General features: G+C 37.2%; 1 long non-coding RNA gene across 1 annotated transcript in view; it reads left to right on the forward strand.

The window, feature by feature from the left end:
- The window catches only part of LOC125167496 (uncharacterized), a 421392-nt gene that overhangs the window by 221286 nt on the left and 177476 nt on the right, over positions 1–22630 (forward strand). The window contains exon 4 of the long non-coding RNA XR_007152801.1: positions 4415–4503. This is a non-coding gene — a long non-coding RNA (uncharacterized LOC125167496). The remainder of the gene's footprint in view (positions 1–4414; positions 4504–22630) is intronic.

Below are 22630 nucleotides of genomic sequence, written 5' to 3' on the forward strand. Positions count from 1 at the left end.
CAGTCTCAAAGTGTCCTGGTTTACATGATTAAAAAAATATAACCATCCTAATTTTAACCCGCGTTAGGTTATATGGCCATCCTATGATCACTCTTTTGTAACAGATAAGAAAACGGAAGAAAAGGTGACTCCCTCTCAAGTTACTGAACTTAAACTAGGTCTTTTGGCTCCTTTTTCAGGACTTTACCTAGTCCTCGATGCTTCAGGGTGAAATCAGGCAGGTATGCTTCTCCGCTGACACCTTATAGCATATTCAAAATACATTTATTTTTTTATGGATTATGGATTAGATAATGCCTCACGATTCTAATTTATTCTGATTAGTTGGTGTTTGTGGTGTGTGTGTGTGTGATTGGTCACATTCTTAAGGGCCAAAGGGAATCTGCTAACGGCCCACACTACCCACACTTCTGATGGGGACCACACCTGAAATAATTCTACATGACCTCCTAATTCCACGGTATTTCAGAACAGACCCTAGAACTGCTAGGAAGCTGCTCCAACCACTGAGCTCCTAAGGGCCTGATTTCTGGATGTAGCCAATAGGAACTATATTAATCTTGTCTGTACTTCCAGTTGATGACATATACTGTCACACTGGAAAGTTTCAAGTACAGAGCAAGGTCACAGAGTAGTTTCTCTGTGTGCACAATTTATCCACTGAAAGCTTTGTAAGCACAGGATCTTGCCCCGCTCTGAAGAGGAAAAAGCAGATTTCTGTCTTAGAAATTTGAGTGTTTACTAACATGGTTTAAACAATTTCAGGATAAAGGCAAATGTTAAGCAATAATTCAATTATTTTGAATTTGCCTAAGAGGACATATTTTTAGAAATGTGCTAAATTTTAGCATTGATGTGATTTCATAATTAAGAATAATTTCGAAAGTAATGCCGCAGCTTAAAAGAAGAAAGAGAACAAAAATAATTTATAATGAAACAAGTAGATGCATTTAAAAAGAAGAAAGCATTTAATTACATCTTAGTATATTTGCAGTGATTCATGATGGCTATTTACATCAAATGATTTTTTAAATATTAAATATTAAATCCATTTAAATGCAATAAGTTGTATGGAGAATTTTCATCTTTATTTCAGAGTCATGCTACTTTAAAATTCGTCATTAGAGTTAATAAGAAATTATATTGGAACTACTCTGTCCATTTAAATGAAGCATAAATCAATTATTGAAGCAAGGAATTTTTTCATCATTGTAATGATTATCGGAATAAATTTAATTCTTCAATGCTGCCTAATGATATCTCCAATAACAAAAAAATTGCATAGACTTAATTTTACTAGGCACTATTTAAATGTGCTTATAATGTCTTTTTTTCCAGACAAAAATATTTTTGAAAATTCTCATGCAGCATCGGAATGCTCTAAATGCCAGATTCAGTTATCCTCAATACCCTGGAAACCAAAATTAGATTCAGAATCAATATACTGTACTATCCATTTAACATCTAGTACACCAAACACTAACAACATTTATGAAAGAGTAACAGACTCAAAAAGCTTAAGCTAGTAAAAGCAATCAATATAGCAAAGCAGTATTATAGAAAGGGGAATTTTGTGTGTCCATGACTTCCTCACATGGGGCCCACAGAAGCTAGTTTGCTTTTAGAAGAACATCCCTTGAAATTTCTTTTGGAATTTACGCGACAGTCTCTTCAGTCAGGCAGGAGACAGCAACACTTGCCTGTGGCACCCTGCACTTTGAACTTCTCACTTTTTGTGGAGAAGAAAATAGGGAAAAATCTAAAATCATTGTTTGGTAGCCTTGATGACTGCATCCTGGTATGAGTTAATAGAACATAATTTGTTGTTGTTACTATTGTTATAAAGTGCATACTGTGTGCCAGGAATTTGGGGAGTACTTCAAACACATCATTTCTTTCAGTCCTCATAATACTCGTCCTCATTTTCCTAATAAGGAAGTAGATAATAAGTTAACGCTGCTGGGAGGTGGCCAAGTTGGACCTCTACCAAGTCTAGCTAATGACATAGGTGGTCCCCCTAATTGTATACAGGTGTGCTTTAGTGTGATCTGCAGCATGCCCAGGGACTAAAGACTCTTTGAATCAACCAGAAAATAAATGAAGTGATGATATTTGTCATTACTCCCACCACAGACACGCACACACACATACACACTAGATTAATTCATAGAAATGTGACCCTAAAAAGTTTTGAATATTAATGCATACATATAGATTTTAAAATACAGGCCAAAAAAATGATGGTTTGTCAAATATCTTCACATGGTCTGTCCAGACCTCTGTCCAGATCTCTAGTCCAGGAAATGCCAGATAATACAAATGTTCTTGGTAGAGCTGGCCATCAGAAGGTCACATGGTCACTTCAGTGGCTAATCCATTGCACTTCATGTATATCTGTATTCCCTCCCCCTGAGATTGAAGTAATCCCAGGATGAGCACTGCATGTTGTATGAAAACCAATTTGACAATAAATTATATTTTAAAAAAATGAAGTAATCCCAAACAATGTTGTCTTGATAGCTTGAGGTAGTTAATCACTTCTGAAGCAAGTTACTGAGAGTAGCTCATATGCTAATGTTTGAAAATGATAGAGAGAGATGGATGGGTGAGTGGATGGATGGATGGATGGATGGATGGATGAATGGATGTTTAGATAAAGAAAGAAAGAAAGAAAGAAAGAAAGAAAGAAAGAAAGAAAGAAAGAAAGAAGAAAGAAGATGATAGAAGCTTGCAAATAGCAGATGTAAAACCAATGAATTACTGAAGTAGTGATTAGTAAAAATTAATCATTTACACACCAAAATGATGGTTTGCAAAACAGAGCACTCAAACCAAAATATACAATGATATTCAGGAGTATATTGTTATGGTAGGGAAAAAGTAGGATAAAACAGGCAAAGAGGGAAAGGTTAGGACCTGAGGTCTCTGGGTGGGGAAAAACACATATTTTGGAACAATGCTGGGAGTGTTGACTACAGCAAACCCCCTTGGGGGTAAGGTTCCTCTTAAGAATGTAACAGATACCACCTACTCCCTCTCAGGAGCCCCTCAGGAATTTGACAATTAAAATACCTAACTAAAAAAAGTAAACCATAAAAATTATGTCATATGTATGACCAGTCTGACTTCTCACACAGTGGAGTCAAGCCAATCAAGTATGATGACCTAGCACCTAGAGTTATCCAGCCAGTAAGTGTAGAACCTAAGAAGGAACAAGGGGGAAGGAAAGGCGTGCTGGCCAGAACCTTATAAAACAAGGGCATTTGCCTATAGTCGTGGGTATTCACTTTTGAATGGCCCCTCTTTGTAAAGAGAGCTTTCATACTATTCTTACTTTCTAACCTTATACTCTAATAAACTTTGCCTGCTGCTCATTTTAATTTGTGTCCACCTCTTCATTCTTCCAAGTAACAAGAAAAAGAACCCTGGATATTAGGGTAAAAAAAATCCTACAACATTGTCACAAAGCCACTTGTATGGCAAGGAAGCAATGACTGTTTATTCTTTACAGTGATTGGTTATTATATCAGAGTTTCCTTAAATGATAGGGAATTTATCAGTGGTTATCTCATATCAACCTTGGAAAATTTAAGTTTTGTGTATGATTTTCAGAGGCATAAGCAAGAAATGACACAGGTCAAGCTGGCCTTGAAAAATAAGCTAGATTAAGGTTTGTATGATTAAACCGGTTTTGTCTATTCAGGGAATATTCAAGCCTGCTCTCCATTTGTTCTGAATTTAACGATAGATGATGATTGATTGATTGATTGATAGATGATAGATAGATAATAGAGTTTAATTTCCCACTTAAAAATACAACCTTAGGGCACCTGGGTGGCTCAGTCAGTTAAGCGTCTGACTTTGGCTCCCGTCATGATCTCATAGTTCAAGAGTTTGAGCCCCACCATCAGGCTCCATGCTGACAGTGCAGAGCCTGCTTGGGATTCTCTCTCTCTCCCACCCCCATGCACACACTCTCTCTCTTGCTCTCTCTGTCTCTCAATAATAAATAAACTTAAAAAAGAAATGTTTAGGGGCAGCTGGGTGGCGCAGTCGGTTAAGCGTCCGACTTCAGCCAGGTCACGATCTCGCGGTCCGGGAGTTCGAGCCCCGCGTCAGGCTCTGGGCTGATGGCTCAGAGCCTGGAGCCTGTTTCCGATTCTGTGTCTCCCTCTCTCTCTGCCCCTCCCCCATTCATGCTCTGTCTCTCTCTGTCCCAAAAATAAATAAACGTTGAAAAAAAAATAATAATAATAATAAAAAAGAAATGTTTAAAAAATATAACTTTCATGAAGATAATGCTTTCTTGAACATGAGAAAACAGTGGTAGAGTTTCACCTAACCTTTGGGGAATTTGCTTATTGGGAGTGCGTCACTAATATTAATGTTGTCTTATGTGTGTTTTCTGCATCAGGAGAAAGGTTTACCACAGCTGCTCGAGGAAGATGGACCCAGAATAAGAAATTTTCTACTTGGGTTTGGGGAACCAGTAAATTCATTCAGGTATGATCAAGAACAAACCAATCAAAATAAGAGATGAAGGTAGGAATATTATATGTATATTTATTCAGTATATGATTCATTATGTTATATTGTCTAGAAATGTCATGATTTAGATTTAAATTTACTCCTATATTGACCTCCACCTGCAAAGACTAAGGAAATCCAATTTAAGAATACATGATAACCTATATGAATATATTTATAGTGACAGAAATAAATCTGGATAACCTCAAAGATATTATATAATATAGGATTCAGTTAATATTTTTTCCTTATTTTGCTAACAACTGGTAGCTGATCACACATTCACTAACAAAATTCTATAGAGATGTGCTTATATATAGTAACACTTAGTGATTATTTTCTAGATGCATCACACTTTACTCAGCTGTCAATGTGTTGCATGAAAAAAATGAAATTTAAAAAGAAACTAAGAGAACACAAAAATACCGATGTAAACATTTGTTGCCTTACTCATTTTTCCATTTTGAATCTGGCAAAGCAAGTCAATCCTAGTACCCTGAGACAGGAAATCAGACATCTGGACACTGCGACAAGCCTCAGGTCTGAATCCAACCAAGCCTGGCTCAGCCACTCATTAGCTGGGTAGCCTTTAGCAATTCTCTTGATTTTTCTGGGTCTCTATCATCTGTGCAACAAAGGGGTTTAACGAATATACTTGTAGTTCTAAAATTATCAATAAGGACTTTACATTTTAAATTGAATATTGAAAAACTATTTAGGAAGTATTTGAATGATTATTTCTAAAACTTTGTTTGATAGTTTCCTTCTCTTCCATTTTTTTCACCTGAGACCAAATTCTTTACTCTTGATAAAGACTACAGAAAGTACTACATTAAATAATATGGTTGTATTTTACAACACAGTAATTTGGCAAAAAAAAAAAGTCATCATCACCATGAGCATTGCACAGAGAAAAAAACGGAGGCTTAGTGCTCCTGGCATTCCTGGAATTAAGAAGTTTTGTAGATATAGTCTGAGAATTAAGATTTTACTGCCTTCTCCACTTGAGCCCTGTAAAAACATGCTTTCTTTCCATTGGTTATTCATGTCTGTCTTCCTTACTAGATCATGAACACTTGAAGGCTCATTTTTGTTTCACCCAGCATTTATATCAATGCCTGAGGCATCATAATTATTGTGAATAAAGTTTGTGATACTTGGATATTGTTTGTGATATTCAAAAAAAATCAGTAGTACCCTGTGGTCTGCAGACCTCTCATGTCTTAAGTTCAGTGCTACTCAGCAGTTGTTCCCTTATGACTTTGGATGGGCAGTAGGGTGACCAGTAGGGAAAATGGTGGATGAGGAGGCTCAAAATTGTAAAGTGTTGTGCTTTTATAATCTTTCATAGTGATTAATCTTTTTCCCTAATTCACTGAGTTGGCAAATGTGTTAGATGCCATTAAGCCAAACTTCTACCAATACAAGAGTCCCTTCTCTTGTTTTCCTGACAATTTCTTTTCAGCAAAGAGAATATTTTATCTCCAGTGGCAACAGATTGTTAAAGTTCCTTCGGGTTTCTTTTAAAGCAGTTTCTCCTTACAGTAAGCTTACTTGCTGTCCTAGTTCTACTGTCTACACTTTGTTTTTTCTGTGTGCCATTGGCTGCATGAAGTGGATAATGAACGTTGATTGGCTCCTATCCCATGCTTTGAGAACCCTGATAGTTTTGGGTGGAGTATTAGGAATGGTGGGAGACAGGAGAGTAATTAGAAATTCATAAACATATATATCAGCAACCTTAAAAGGCATATTTTAAAAATTCATTATGATATAGTAGAAGAACTATGGCTACTGATTTTAGAAGTCCTTCAATAAGAATTGCCTTCCCCTCCCAAATATAAGGAAAGTCAGCTGGACATGGATTCAGAATTTTGATTCTGTTGCTTACTGACTGGGTAAATGTTTGGCAACTTAACCAATCTGAACTTAACAAACTAATATATATTGAAAATGTACAGTGCATTATCTGGAACAGTATAGATTTCCTTCCTTACCAATTGAAGGACTGTCAACTTTTAATGTCTTCCCAGAAACCTTTCCAAACTTATAACATCAGTAGTTCACCTTTAGGAAACTAAAACCAACTAAAGCCATCTAAAACAAATATCTAAATCTTTCATACATATTTTTAAAGTGCTGTTTGTATCAACCACACACAGGTGGCTAAGAGTATTTGTTATCTACAGATCACATCATAACACAAATGGAAGCGTAACAATTGTTTTCTTCAATCAGGCCTTGTATTTTGCTTCTAACACTTCTAGAAGTGTTTCTCTTCTTTGAATATTGCCCACTGTTTATCTAAACTTTGCTTCAGATTTTGTATCTTTCCATACTTTGATAACCCTGGTAAAAACCACATTTGTGAAGTATGCTACTTACCAGTTAGTCATACTTGTATGTATTTGGTCTCTAAATTTAGTCTCTTAAATTCTCAAATGCTTTCCTAGTTTTTGTCCATATTATCAAAGCTAGTTATACTTATAGATCATCTCTACTATGAACACTAACCAAAAGATTTGTCTGGTAAGATTCACTCTGATAAAAATAATAAATTGTAATACGTAATAACATGAAAATACACTTTGAAAAAGCTTAAAGTATGACGGGCTGGGAAGCTTTCCCACACACTGGGAAGCTTTCACACCTGGCATCGTGGGGACAGGACATTATGGCACACTTAACGTTTCAGTTATCAGAAGATGAAACAATGTACATGGACACATCACCTTACAACTTGGGGACACTGCTGATAAGAATAGGATTTGTGTACCAGGAAATTTCACCATAAACCATCGGATTCTAGTTGATTTCTTGGTTATGATAATCAAGAAACATAGTACTTTACCAACAGTGAAACCCATACTTCAGCATCTATATATTTTGAGAGATCTCACAAGAACGTAGTAAACATAGAGCTAGACATATAATAGTCACAGATATGTGCTGCTTCCCTTTTCTACTCTTCCTCCTACTCATGGTCGTGATTGTAATTATTATTCAACCTCACCTATGCCTGTAATCCCCATTCTCTTGGCTAGGAACCCAGTCCACATAGCAATTACACTCATGCCTGATAATAATTGTGTCCAGCAAAGAGCATGTGTATTGCTTGTTCCCATGGAGTATTTGTCCTTGGCTATAAACAGAGGAAGCCTCAAAGACTAAGCTGTCAAAAGACTATCCAGGTGTGTAGTCAAAAAAAGAATAAGAATTCCCTTTAGTGATATCCACAGACAAGTAGAAGGGAATATAAAGGATACACACGAAAGAAATACACTGTACTTGGAAGCATGTGATTTTTTGCATGTCTGCCATTCCTATTACCATCTTGTATCGTAGTTTTAAATAACTATAATTTTTATAAAAGCATTCTTGGAGACATCCTCATGGGAAATACTGTTTGTTTTTCATAGTCAAATAGGAGTCATTTTTTTTCTTCCAAGGAACTCAACCATTCATTGTCCTGGTAATACCCAGATATATGATAAATGTCTTTGAGCCCATTGCACAGGTGGACAAAGTAAAGTGTGAAAACTATGTTAGGCTCAGGGATGAGGCTAGTTATTGAAATTCACTTTCATAATTCCCTAGTTTATGAAATAAGTCTTTGGGCCAAGACTTCTTTGATGTGGCATATATCGTATCTCACTGTTTTGACAGGAAAGGAAACATATCTAAATTAAATCACTGCCCCAGTCAAATCCAGTAGTGTCAGCAGTGACAAAGTTTTGTATTTGATTTTTTACAGCATCACAGAATTTTGAGCTAAAAGGGACCACTGAGATAATGTATCCATCTTTTCATTTTCTAAATGAGGAAAACCGTTCCTAAAGATGTGATACAAATTACCCAAAGCGATACAGTTAATCCATGTCAGGGCTGGGACAAGTGCCAAGTGTCCTTACTCCAAGGTCACTGTTTGTCCCCCTACCTTTTTGTCCTATATATTCCTAAGGAATTCTTAGAATTAAAAGTAAATTGAGATCCTGAAAGATCCCAATAGATCCTTTTATCCAGTAATCAATCTCCTTGTTATCTCCTCAATGGAACACTCTTTTTCATACTCTGTTTCTATATTTGCTTTTGCCTGGAAATGTCCTCCCTTCCTTCTGCTTCTCGAAAAGCCCCTTCATTCTCCTAAGACTCACCTAAAATACTACTTTTGGTGTGACCCCTTCCCCAGGTCCACCAGTCATCTTGTTTTCTCACTGTGGTCTCTCATAACATCTTGCAGTGTATTAAGTGACTGGTTTGTGAGCCTGTTTCCCCCATTAGACCATGAGCTTAGATAATAAGGACCACGTCCAAGTGAGTTAAAACTTTTTAGGTTGTCAATAAAGGAATTTATTTGAAATAACATCAGCAAAGAGACTTTTGTTTTGTTTTGTTTTGTTTTGTTTTGTTTTGTTTTAAGTGCCTGGGCATAGCTCCCACTATATAAGGAATGGATGCAGCCCATTTTCAGGAATGGGTTGAGTGCAGGACTGGAACATCACAAGGAACCAAGAGGTCCTGTTGTTTTTTTTTTACCTCTTGTTTCTGCTTCTCTGTGCATCTGCTTCATTCTTTGCTGATACCACAGACTAACTCTATTTCCCAGTTCACAGAATTAGAAATGGACATTACTGATAACTCTCCAGTTAACATCACTTCCACTCAAGAATAAGCCACATCAATTTAGAATTCCCTTGTCTCAAATACAGTTCCCAGGAAAGACAGGTGCCCACTCCTCTACCAATCAACTGTGACCAGGGGACAGACCTGTCATATCAACATGATGCTCTGACTATAAGGGCATGGCAGAGAAAAAGTCTCCAGAAAGGGGAACTGAGCAAACTGAGCAGACAGAACTGGAATTCTACTACAATATCTTGTTCATTGTTTGGTCTTCCTTTAAGCAACACACATCTTAGCCAACACACAGATAAACTTAGTTCTTGGAACTGTGAGAGACAAAATATTCTGAATGAATCAATTTAAAGTATTTTATAGAAACCTATAATTCTATACATAAGTAAATTGAGAGCCAGAGAGATAAGTGACTCCTTCAATGACACATGAATGGTTAGTGATCAAAAGAGAATCTAGATTTCTGGAATATTAGCCTTAGGCTCTTATTTAAACCTTTATTAATTATTTATGTTGTACCAGTTAATTTGCCAAGTGCCTTACTAACATTATCTCAATTAATCTTCACAAAAACAGTATGGTGATTATTATTTTTTTTAATTTATTTATTTTTTGAGAGAGAGCCTGAGCTTGAGTGGGGGGGGGCAGAGAGAGAGGGGACAGAGGATCTGAAGGGAGCTCTGTGCTGTCAGCAGCGAGCCCAACATGGGGCTTGCACCCAAAAACCATAAGATCATGAGCTGAGCCCAAGTCAGACACTCACCCAATTGAGCCACCCAGGCACCCCTGCTAAGTACTATTATTATGCAAGAAGGAATCTATGGCTTAGAGAAATCAAGTAACTTCAGTGGATCAAAGCCAGGAGTGAAAGCCAGGTCTGCCTTACTAGAAATCTCCAAACCAGCATTGCCCATTAAATAAAATGTGAACTACATATATTACTTTCAATTTTCTAGTAGCCACACTTTAAAAGTGCAAAAAAGAAACAGGTGAATATTTAATTCTGATACCTGTTATTTACTTCAGTATATCTAAAATATTATTTCAACACTCATTCATTATTAAAAATTATATCACATCCATTCTTTGAACTAAGTCATTGCTTATAGCACATCTCATTTTATTTATATATTTTTGAATGTTTATTTATTTTTGAGAGACAGAGCACGATGGGGGATGGGAAGAGAGAGAGGGAAACACAGAATCTGAAGCAGGCTCCAGGCTCCGAGCTGTCAGCACAGAGCCCGTCACAGGGCTCCATCTCACAAACCATGAGTTCATGACCTCAGCTGAAGTCATACGCTTAACCAACTGAGCCACCGGGCTGCCCCAGCACATTTCATTTTAAACTTGCTACATTTCAACGGCTCAGTAGTAGCACAGCTGGCTAGTAGTTACCATATCAGAGAGTGGAGTTTTAAATGATTATGCTTAGGTACCCATCAGAACTAACTAAACTTACATGAATTATGATGTGGCATAAGGACAAAGTGTCAATCAATCAGCCTTTATTACATCTAGTCCTCCCCTGATATCATATCAATACTACAATTCCTGGTCCAAGGCAGATTACACTGACTTGGAATCTCTTGCCTCTGCCTCCAGATGAGCTACCCGATGAGCTACAGTAGTGTTACTCTGGCCACAGTAGAAAGCCACCTGACAAAAGCTGACCTGGGGCTCACACGGTTCTCCACTCTCATAGCAGAGGGACCCATCCTAAGAAAAGCTACTGTGAAATCTGGGCTTCCCTTTGTGCCACAACAAAAGAAACCAGTTGTCTCAGTTATGCAAGAAATTAAAGAACACAACTAGTTCAACATCCTTTATTTTTGGTTCTGCTCTCAAAGTGCCCCTTTCACTAGATAACAAGCAATAGATGTGTTTTGACTCATATGGTTTTCCAAGTTGGGGTGTTGACCATTAGCAGGAATTCTGTAATCCATTTGGATGAAGGAGGAGGGGTTTAGCATTACGCATATGCTGAGCACCCATCTCTGCCTCATTTTTCCGGCTGTGGGAGGCAATTAACATCACCAGCTGACAATGCTTGTCCTCTTTTCAACTCCATTTTCAGCAACACAGAAAAGCAACTCTACATAATGAGAAGGAAACAGGAAGATTGTTGGGAAGCCTTCTAATATATGAGAATACATAAGGTGCAACGTGGGGAAGGATAATTATGTGAGCCACATCTATAAGTGATGAAAAATAACCGGTTTATAACCTCCATGAGCTCATAGTTCTGCAGTATCTTATTACTGTTAATTTCCAAATAACGTATTCATGTAAATCTGCATATTTTATTGATGAGAAAGTCTAAAGAGATTGGTAACTATTGTAGAATTTAAACATTTAAGTACCGCATCTTCTATTGATCTACCTTTTAAAGGGTTTTTATAGATCCCTTCTTCTCCAGATGCCTTACAATATTGAAGCGTTCAGAACAACCCACACTTAAATATGTTAATAAGAAGTAAGATGTGTTAAAATGAATGCATTTATATCACACCCATTTCTAATATCCATAATCTATTTTCTTGTATGTAGAATAGCCCTCACTTGCAAATTCAACGTATTAATCATAAAGACATTTGTTTTTCCATTTTGTTAAGTATTTGTCGCATGTTTTTGTCATTGACCACATTACAGAACAAATGAGAAGAATATAAACCAATAGACTCTTTTTGAGGAAATATAATTTAAATTTAAATTCTTCTTGGAGAAACAAGACAAACAAGATGAATTACTGAATGATTCCAGTAATTGCCAGACTATGTAGGAAAGAAGCAAACAGGAAGAACTATGCTAGAGGATTGAATAAAGGGGGCTAGTAAGTCTGAGATGGCTACCTGGGAGGGCTCTAAGCCCCAGAAAAATAGGATTCAATTTAAAACAACATTTTAAAAATACACTTGGGGGTTAAAAGGAAAACCACTGGGTGATGTAAGAGAAGACTGGTTACAAGAGAAGAATGTAGGTTACAAAATAAGGAATTGAAGTTTAGGTGATAAAAACAGAGAAGCAGAGAGGAATAAGAACCTGGAAGACCACTCAAGATACGTGGGCCATAGTAAGCCTTCAATAAATACTTATTATTATTACAATAAATGTGAGAAATGGTGAGGACAATTCACAGGAAATCAATGAATAATATCAACACAGTGGTTGGAATGACTTGAGGATTATTTTAGCTGTAATGTAATAAACATTGACTAGAGTCTTGGAAACCAGGAAGGATGGAGAAGTGGAAGTGAAAGGATCCATTTGAGGAAAGGTGAAAAGGAATGGGCCAAAATAGAACAACGTTTTGGAGCAACAACTTCTAACTATGAAAAGTTACCACAGGATTGCTGGTAATGTAATAAAAACAAAACAAAACAATAACAACAGCAACAAAAAAACTTAGTTTCTAATGTTGCTAATGTTGCTGTACTAAACAACTTGTGTAATATCTTTGAGTTTTTAAAAAGACAGAATGATATAATCCCCAAATGACATTCTCATTACTGTCGCATTTATGCACATGCAAATCTCATGCCATATTATCAACGTTTTCCTTTTCTTCTATCTTCTTAGAATTCTCTTTCTCCGGAGCCCATGGCCTATTCAGTATATGTTGCACTTTTCAAAGGAATAAACTCTCTGACTAGACATGATTACTGGACATTTTGTACCAAACACACAACTATATAAATTTCATCTTTAAAGGCAAGGAACTAACTCAAAATTCCTTCTGTGTTTAATGGTAGGAATTTATGAGACCTGAGTATGCCTTTACCTATCAAAGCTGTTTGTATACTGAATCTTTTTAATGATGTTCCATTATTTTTGATGTCTATGCCTTGCTTTCTGCTCCAGTTGCAAACTTCCCCCAAATCTAGTGGCTTACAACAAAAACCAATCATTTATTTAACTCATTCATCTACATGTTGGGCAGGGTACTGTGGGAAGGCTTGTATTTCTCCAGATCAGCTGAGGTGGCTCACCTGAGGGTTTTAGGCATCTGCTTCTGAGTTGGCTCACTCACCTGCCTGGCAAGTTGACATTAGCTGTCAGCTGGAAGCTCAGCCAGAGCTGAGGAAGTGAAGTAGTTCCTCTCCACGTGGAACTGTCCATGCGGGGTTCTCCACCAGTTGCTTGTACTTCATTGCAGCATGGGGACTTGTTTCCAAGGATGGGCATTCCACAAGAACCAGGTGGAAACGATCACTTTTAATGATCTAAGTGTGGACGCCACAGAGCACCCTTCTGCCATAGCCAGCAGTCAGTCTAGATTCCAGAGGGTGACTGTAAAGCCCACCTCTCAATGGGAGGGATTGTTAGTGTCACATTCTAAGAAGAGTTGTGAGGGGTGGGAGAAACAGTTGTGGCCTTTTGGGGAAAATACAGATTCAAAATCTGTCCAACTCCAAGTGAACAAAACAAGCTTCTGTTTCGCTGCTTTCCCTTGTATTGTTACCCAAATTGCATTGCTCTGGAAGCCAGAATTCCTCCCTGGGACTGTTGTCCTAGGAAAGGGTTAGGGCGCAGAAAGCACTACCACCTAGATGTACCAGAGATAACAGTTATCTCTGGAATCTAAAGCCATGCACTTTCAGGAGAGCACTTAGTATCTCTATTACAAATTAAAGTACTTCTCACTGATTTGATGTTAATGACCTAGCAAATCGCAGCTCCCATTGCTCCCTCTACACAATTTCTGGAGTAAATCTAGGGAAAAGCAAGGAACACATAACTTGGAAAACCAGATTAAAGTTAGCACACACCACCAGGGAACAGACAACAGCATGGTTGCTATTGAACATCATTTGTGAGAGTTGCCTTAAAGGATTGTGTATTCCAAAGGACAGCTTGAGGAAAACACTTGATCTTGGTAGAGTCCTGATTCAGATCTAAGAGGCCACGTGCATGGTGGCAGAAACGAGGGCTCTCACACAGATAGATTTAGATTATAATTCAGCTCTGCCACTTAACTGTGTGATCTTGAGTAAATCACTTAATCCCTTTGAGCCTCAGTTCCCTTGTCTGTTAAGCAGGAATAATACCTATCTCACAGGGTTGTGGTAAGGACTGAATGAGATAACGTAAGAAAGCCCTTATATCTGGTATATGGCAAGCCCTAAATAAATGAACTCTCTTCCTCTTTGCTGCTGATTCATTATGCTTCAGAGCACCTAATTTTTCTGAATTTTAATTATCCCATTTTATAGTGAAGGAATTCAGATGAATTTGACCTCTGTGCCTCAAACCAGCAAATGGATGGCAATGCCAAGAACAATGTAAATATATTACAGTCTGAAAGATATTAAGTGCTCTTCAGATGCAAAGGAAGCGTAAGTACAGGGAAATCCCAGCATCGTATTTAAAAAAAAAAAAAATCCAATCCCCTCTGCAATTGCAGGCAAATATTAAAAGGAAGATATTGTATTTGTATAAAAGGAATCTCAAAAGAGCACATGGAGAATCTTTACCAGGAAACATGGTTACATGTGGACTTTTCAGTATATAAAATAATTTTGTATATGTATGTATACTATATATACAACTTACTTGAGAAGAATGCTGATGAATATGGCAATTTTGGAGTAATTTTAGAAAATGCTATGTTTGCCTAAAAGCCTAGAGAGAACTTAATTAGATTCAAAGGTGAAATCACCAAGAACATACCCACTAAGTTTTTTAAGTGTACTATTTTTGCTCTGGCTTTCTATGCCTGGTCTTTTTCTGTATCATTGCTGCAATCCCCATTTATGCAAAAACCAGCAGATAGAGAAAGGCTGTCTTCACACTTGCTTCCTGCCCCGAGCCCAATGGAGGAAGAGTGGTAAGTTTGTAATGTTGGCCAAAACAGCCTGGAGTCACTTGCTGGACTGAATTTAAAACCCTGGCAAATAACGGAAGCTAATTTCAGCTTTAGATGACAGTTCACTGAAACCAAACTCTCTTTGACCAGAATGCCAACTCAAGACACATCCCTATTCTTTGAATGTTCTAGAGAAAAATTCCTCAATATCGTTTGAGTGCCCACTATTACCATCTTTTATTCCACCATCATGATACCCTGCTAAATCCTTCTCAACATAGGCCAGCTTTCTGTGGCTTTAATGACTACAGATTTGTGGTTTGTGAGTATTCTAGAACATTCCAGTCTTATTTTAGTCATTTTCCATTTGAGTCATTTTAAATTGGCAGCTGGCCCAAGGAGCCATTATCTGCATCATCAGAATCAGTTAGTATTCTATTAACAATAATTAAGTCGGGGCAAAGAGAAAAGAGAAGTCAACCTAAAGTGAAAGGGACCCAGTTTCCTCATCTATAAAATGTATTTCTGAGGCATTTGGGTGGCTCAGTAGGTTAAGCATCTTTAACTCTTGATTTCAGCTCATGTCATGATTTCATGGTTTGTGCCCTGTGTCACGCTCTGAGCTGACAGCAAGGAGCCTGCTTGAGATTCTCTCTCTCTCTTTTCTCTCTCTCTCTGTTTCTCTCTCTGCCCCTTCCCCATTTGCAAACATTTGTTCTTTCTCTCTTTCAAAATAAATAAATAAACATTTTTTAAAAATGCATTTCTGTTTCACAGGCTTGCTATAATGATTAAATGAGAAAATAGTTTTGAAAGTATTTTATAAGTTCTACAAAGGCTAGGTGGTAGGAAGAAGAACAGACTCATTATACTGAGAAACTCTGAGAAGTCAATATAGAGTCCTGGGAGAGGAACACTCAAAGCAAGCCCTCACAGGAAAATATTCAGTCCAAAGTTAGAGTCTGAGAAGCAGCCTGGGGAAGCAGACACACAGAAATGTAGGTCCCTGCTCAGGACAAATGAGGCTATCTCGGGCCTGGAACCCAGGAGTTGCGGGCCAATACAGAAGCACTAACCACAGGCACGGTGGTGGAAGCAGACAGGTGTGAAAGTTTGAGCTCACCATCCAGCACAGACAACCTGGGGAACCATAACTGCATGCTTACTGCCTTTGTGTCTTTCAGATCCAGCCTGCCAGTTTTCCTCACGAAAAAAGAAATACCTAACATTCTGTGTGAGGATGAAGTTTGACAGGCAAAGTCAGGCTAAAGAGAGAAGTTTAATTTATTAATGCTTCTTCTAAACTCTTGTCCCCATATATGTCCATCTCCACTGTTTTCAACTTCTCTTCCATGATCCAGCTTTCTGCAGGGCACCTAGCAACCCACCCCTAAGGTTCTCTGGGAAGTAATGCTCTTCAAATTCCTCATTACACCCACCTCAAGTGAATATCTTAATGTTTGTTGGCATTTATAGTTCTTCATCTCAATCAAAACGTACCCATATTATGTTTCTTTCCCTTGAACATCTGGTCTCTGGCTAGCTGACCATTCTGTCTTGGGATGTGACAATAATCGCCAATAATGGCTAACATATTATTTCTCCAAATAACGGTTTTGCTGCAGGGAGTTTTTAATGCCATAAGCCAAAAATTGAGGACCTCATGGTATTGCTAGTAGAAGTAAAACTGGCCATGTTTCCAGGCATCCTTCAAATCACCCTCCAAAGTGGGTACTGCCACTGCTTATTCACAAGGTATCAAGAAGGAAGAGAGAGGTAGGTGGGCCAGTTCAGTAGGAGGCACTTCATGGTAATGGTAATGAGGGCAGGTTGTTAGACATTCATTTGAAAACCAACGTATCTGCTTTGGGAGAAAATAATATATAATTCACCAGTTTTTATGATTTTTCCTGAACAGTGCAGTTAATGGTCTGAGGTTGTGCATACAATTAACATAAGTTATTTGACAAATATTTATTGAGCATTTACCATATGCTGGGCACTGTGCCAGTTCTGGAATATACAGTGAACGAGAAGATACAAAACCAAGCACCCAAATAAGTAATTTGAAGTTGCAATTGTTGTTCTAAAGGAAGATACAGCATAGTCAGAAAAATACCAAGGAATTGAGATTGGCATTGGGAGTTAGAAAGAAACTCTTTGAGGAAGCATCCTGGAGGATTGGTAGGAATTGGATGCAAAGAGGGAGACAAGAACTTTTCAGGTGCTGAGATGTGAAAAAAGCTTGATTATTTGTCTAGGAACTGATAGACAAGGAGGGCAGCTATAACCCAAAGAGCCAGAGAAAAGTAGAGTGAAAGAAACTGGAGGGGCTAGTAGTGGGCACAGCCTGCAACTTCCTGTATGTCTTGTGGGGATTTCAGAATCTATCCTAAGTACCTGTAAAAAGCCATGAGCAGTGGGGGATGGGCAGGGGACATTTAATAAGTAAAATGGCATGGTATTTAAATTTCAAGAAATCATTCTGGTTCTTGTGGAGGTGGAATTACAGCAGGGGCAGGGGAAAACAGATATGCAGGCAAGAGAAAGCTTGGACTAGAATGGCTGCAACAAGAAAAGAGGACAGATTCAAGATATATTTTATAAAGAGATTTCGGAAGACTTCATGATGGATTGATTGGGGTGGGTGTTCTATGGGCCAGAGGGGGTGTCAGGAATTGCTCTTACATTTCTGGCATAAGTGCCTACATAACTGGAGGTGCCATTAATGGAGATGAGTAGATTTTCACAAATTGATGGGATTTCAACAAGCGTAAAACACAGATAGTGTGGACACAGGCTTCACCTTGTAATATTCAATGAAAGTGGCAATGCCAATTGCCATCATCATTTGAGTGTGTCTATGCATCTGTGTATGACAGTAACTGTGTTTGTGCTTTGTGGAGAGGAGAAGGGGGGTGCTTAAAAAGAAAAACTGCAAACAAGTAGCTACCTAAAATAATGAAAAAATGATCACTGACTAGTATAGATGCTGCTGGGGAGTCTTTCTGATGCAAATACATACCTAAGTTAGCTCTGCTTTCACCTCAGGAACAAAAAAGAAAAAAAGAAAGAAAGAAAAGAAAAGAAAAGCAAGGTTTAGAAAAGAAACACTGCCACCACAAGCTACAGATTCCATTGTTTCTAGGGAAAAATTCATTTACATCAAATATCTGAAGCTGTCAGTGCACACAAAGACTTTGAAAGCATTTGTTTGGAGCTAATACTGTACTTTCTATTTATATTCTAATACCTCGTCCACCCCCTTATGATTCTTTGTGAACTTGCTCAAGTTTTGGCTCTACTATACTTTTATTTTTTTTCCCCTGAGACACACTTGTAATCTTTACAGACTTGTTCCAAGAGCAAAGAAATGGATCATTAAAGAAAGAATGAAATGTCATTTGATGGTGTGCCTGCTGCTTTCTTTGTGGAGAATCTGTTCCCATAGCCATGTAAAAGTGGAGAAGCTGCATGCCATGGATGCTAAGGACTAGATTAGTTGTAGTCAAGGACAGAAAACACATGTGCTACCTGCCCCTTTCCAAGAAGTTGAATTCTGGAGCTGAATGAAACCTGATATTTCTAATTGTTTTTAGTGAAAACAGTGTTTTTGTGGTGTTTCTCAGGGGTGGTAAACAGCCTCTGAAAAGGAAATCAAATGCACACACAGAGACACAAAAGCTCTCATAAAATAAATAATAATAACAAAGCTTTAGTAAAGTTAGGGCTAACAAAAATCAATCTGAAATAATGAGACATTGTCTGACAGGGTCATTGGCCACTTGAAGTACTGATGATAATGGTCTGGCAGATAGTTTATGAAATCTTCAGGGAACTTTCAAACCTTATGGGAAAAGAATGTATATCAAAGATAGAAATGCTTGTTATGATGAGTACGGGTGTCATATGGAAGTGATGAATCGCTAAATTCTACACCTGATACCAGTGTTCTACTGTATGTTAACTGGAAGTTAAATAGAAATGTGAAACTAAAAAAATCAATAAATAAAAATAAATAAAAAGTGTCAGGATTAGTAAGAAAGAAGGGGATGTAGGAAACTGTACACATATCTACACATTTCTGGAAAAGAGAGAAAAGTGAACTAGAAACTAAAGATTGCTTCTGTTGAAGGACTGGGTAAAAAAGTGGCAGAAGAAAGGTGGAGTAGGAATGAGTAGAAATGAAGAGGGTCTGACACCTTGCTGAGAATACCACTTTGTATAGCTCTGACTTTAAGAACCATAGTATTAGTTCACATTCCAAAGAGATAATTAGTTAAAATTTATCAGGATATAGGGAACCCAAAGTGGAATGCAAGCGATAGCAAATAAACTGTATAACTGTTTTTCAAATGAATAACATAACCACACTGAAAAGGAAGAAAAGAACTAACCTACATAACTAAGGAAGTAGTGTCTTGTTGAATAGTCTAAGGCTAAAGACCAAAAGAACTGTATACAAACACTGTACTCACATTACTAGATGTGTTTCTTACAGGGATACATATTTCTGAAAGTGCCTCATGTGTATGCTAAAAATAAACAAATAGATAAGTATTATATAAATAATGAGAGTCAGGTTTCTCATAGGTAGAGAAAAAGTTACAGATAAGGAAAGAAGAAAACTAGAATGAACGCTGTGGTTTTGGATTTAAGACAGAGATATAAGTATGAACTCATGTTTTTGCTCTATGTACCCAAAAAGATATAGAAATAAATATAGATGTGTATCCAAGCTTGTATATACATATATAGTATATATGTATATGTTTATCTATATATCTATATCTATATCTATATCTATATCTATATCTATATCTGTATCTATAATCTATTCCCTAGCTCTGTCCCTTGAGAGGTCCTAGAAGCAATGATACTCATGGCCAACAAGCACACCTAACACCCAGATCTTGGTTTCTAAACACCATTCTTCAATAAAGGGAACACAGTCTCCTAGGAGAAGTACACTGAACAGAGAAGTACAACATTATCCTGGAATGGCTTTGGTGATAGGAAATAAAGAAATACTTGAAAGTGGATGTCCTAATGTCCAAAGCTGGAACAATTTGAGCAAAAAAAAAAAAAAAAAAAAAAGTAATGATCATACTGGAGTATGAATATAGAATAGATAGAATAAAATAAACACCTATGAGTCTATACTGATATAATTAAATAATTGTATAAATAAATGAGGAGGAGAGACATATCATCTGTGAAGAAGAATCCTAATTAATGCATGTGAATGGAATGAGGAAATGCAAAAACCATCATTAAGCAGGCAAGACCCATCAATGAATGCTAACATCAGTAGACGTAAATTTGAGGAGAAACAGTAGATTTGAATAGTCTCAAAGTACCTGTACCAAGATATTTGTTAACCACAGCAAGAAAAATTGTAACTTTGTAGTAGAGAAACCTGGCAAATACCACTTAACAAGTGATCAAGATTACATTATCAGTAATAAGACACATTGACATTAAATACCCTGATATGATGCATTGATAAGAGTACTACATCATTGTGGCTGGTTTTCTTGACAAAAATACATAGCCTCAATCTAGTTATGAAACAAACCCAAATTGAGAAACATTTTACCAAAGAATTGTCTAGTACTCTTAAAAAGTCTCAGGATTGGGGCGCCTGGGTGGCGCAGTCGGTTAAGCGTCCAACTTCAGCCAGGTCACGATCTTGCGGTCCGCGAGTTCGAGCCCCGCGTCGGGCTCTGGGCTGATGGCTCAGAGCCTGGAGCCTGTTTCCGATTCTGTGTCTCCCTCTCTCTCTGCCCCTCCCCCGTTCATGCTCTGTCTCTCTCTGTCCCAAAAATAAAATAAACATTGAAAAAAAAATTTTTAAATAAAAAAAAAAGTCTCAGGATTATGGAAGACAAGGAATGGCTAAGAAACTGTTACAGACTGGAGGAGACTAAGGAGACACGACAACTAAATGCAATGTGAAATACTGAATTATATCCTGCCCCTGGAAAAGAATTTTACTAGAACAATTAGATTCAAATTAAGTCTCAAGTTTAATTAGTAGCATTATACCAACGTGAAGTTCCTGGTTTTGATATTTGCACTATGGTTATGTATCACAAGTAGGAGAAACTGGATGAAACGTATACCAAAGCTCTCTGTACTCTTTTTGCAACATTTCTGTACATTCAAAATTATTTCAAAATAAAGTTAAAAAGAGAAGTATCAAAATAAAATAGTTCCTAGAGTTAGAAAATTGAAATGAAGAATATGAATATTATGGAGGAAAATGAATTTTACTTCTACAAGATCCAACTGAAAACATCTGTGTTGCTGTTAAAATAAGTTGTAGAAAATCCCTCCATCACTTTTTTTATTTTACTCTGTAGTTGTATCAGAATAACTTAGTACTTCTGACTAAATCTTGGATTTGATGTCCTAAATTCAATTTATAACTTCCCAATTTTATTCTTGGTCTTTGTTCATTCATAAGTTTCTACTATAATGAATAGCAAGAAGTAAGAAGATATTTCAAGGGAGTAGAAAATTATTTTCAAGCAGAGTACTGAGCTCCTTCAAAAGAAATACCCTCAGTTTCATGTTCCAGTTATCATTGTAACAAGCAAATAAGGAGTGTTAAACTGGCAAGCAAAAATTCTTGAGAAAAAGGAGCAAGTTAGAACTTTTACCTCATAGAGCATTTGTTTCTTGGAGTTTTGGGAGACATATTGGAGATAGAATCAATCAGTTATTTAATGAATAATATTCTTGTGATTTATGTCAGATGTATCACCTTACAGGATGACTCCATCAGTCTTGTAGTGAGAACAATGGTTCATCCATTGACTATTTCTTGACACCTGCTGGGAAAACTTTATAACAAAAGTCATTTCTATACTTAGTATTTCATATATTCCTAAGACATTAAATCAAGATATATATATAGACTGGGAAAGGGGAGGAGAGAGAACATAGTCCCCTATGTCTTTTCTTAGCTCTCCAATCCCAGTATAAGAAATACAAAGTTACAGGAAGTAGCTTAAAATATGAAGTTTTCCCCAGCAGGTACCAGTGGGTGGGAAACAAGTTGGTTTGCAGTAACCACAGGATCCTTCTGTGGTAATGGAATGAAGCATTTTCATGAGTTCTTCAGGAAGACTTTTCTTTCCAAAATCTTCCTGCTATGATTGCTGATAACTGAATGGCTTTACAAAGAAAGAGATTCTCATTTCATAATTATCATGAAATAAGAAAGAGATACACAATGTCTGTAGATCATATCAGTGAATAAATAACTAATAACAAATCCTATTGTTAGAGTTAACCATGATAGGAAAGAGATCCTCAACAGAGAATATTATTTAAATATTGATCATTTCTTCTCTGAAAACTTTGATTTCTCATCTAATTAGGTGAGAGAAAAACAGTAATCATTCCATCTTTACTAAGTTTTTATTCAACACCAGGCATTGTGTCCAGAGCTTTGGGGTATTAATTCATCTAATCCCCAGATAATTCAAGAACTAGGTATTTTTAATCCCCATTTTACAGATGGGTAAACTGGAGGAAAGGGGAGGCAACCAAATTGGGGCAGCAAGGTACTTATGGCCTTGAAGAAAATAAAAGTAATACCTTTACTCCTGAGAATGACACAGTTGTCAGGAGAGTAAGTGTTGAAGTTTTTAG

Source organism: Prionailurus viverrinus, chromosome B3 (genome assembly GCF_022837055.1).
Source record: "Prionailurus viverrinus isolate Anna chromosome B3, UM_Priviv_1.0, whole genome shotgun sequence".
NCBI lineage: Eukaryota > Metazoa > Chordata > Mammalia > Carnivora > Felidae > Prionailurus > Prionailurus viverrinus.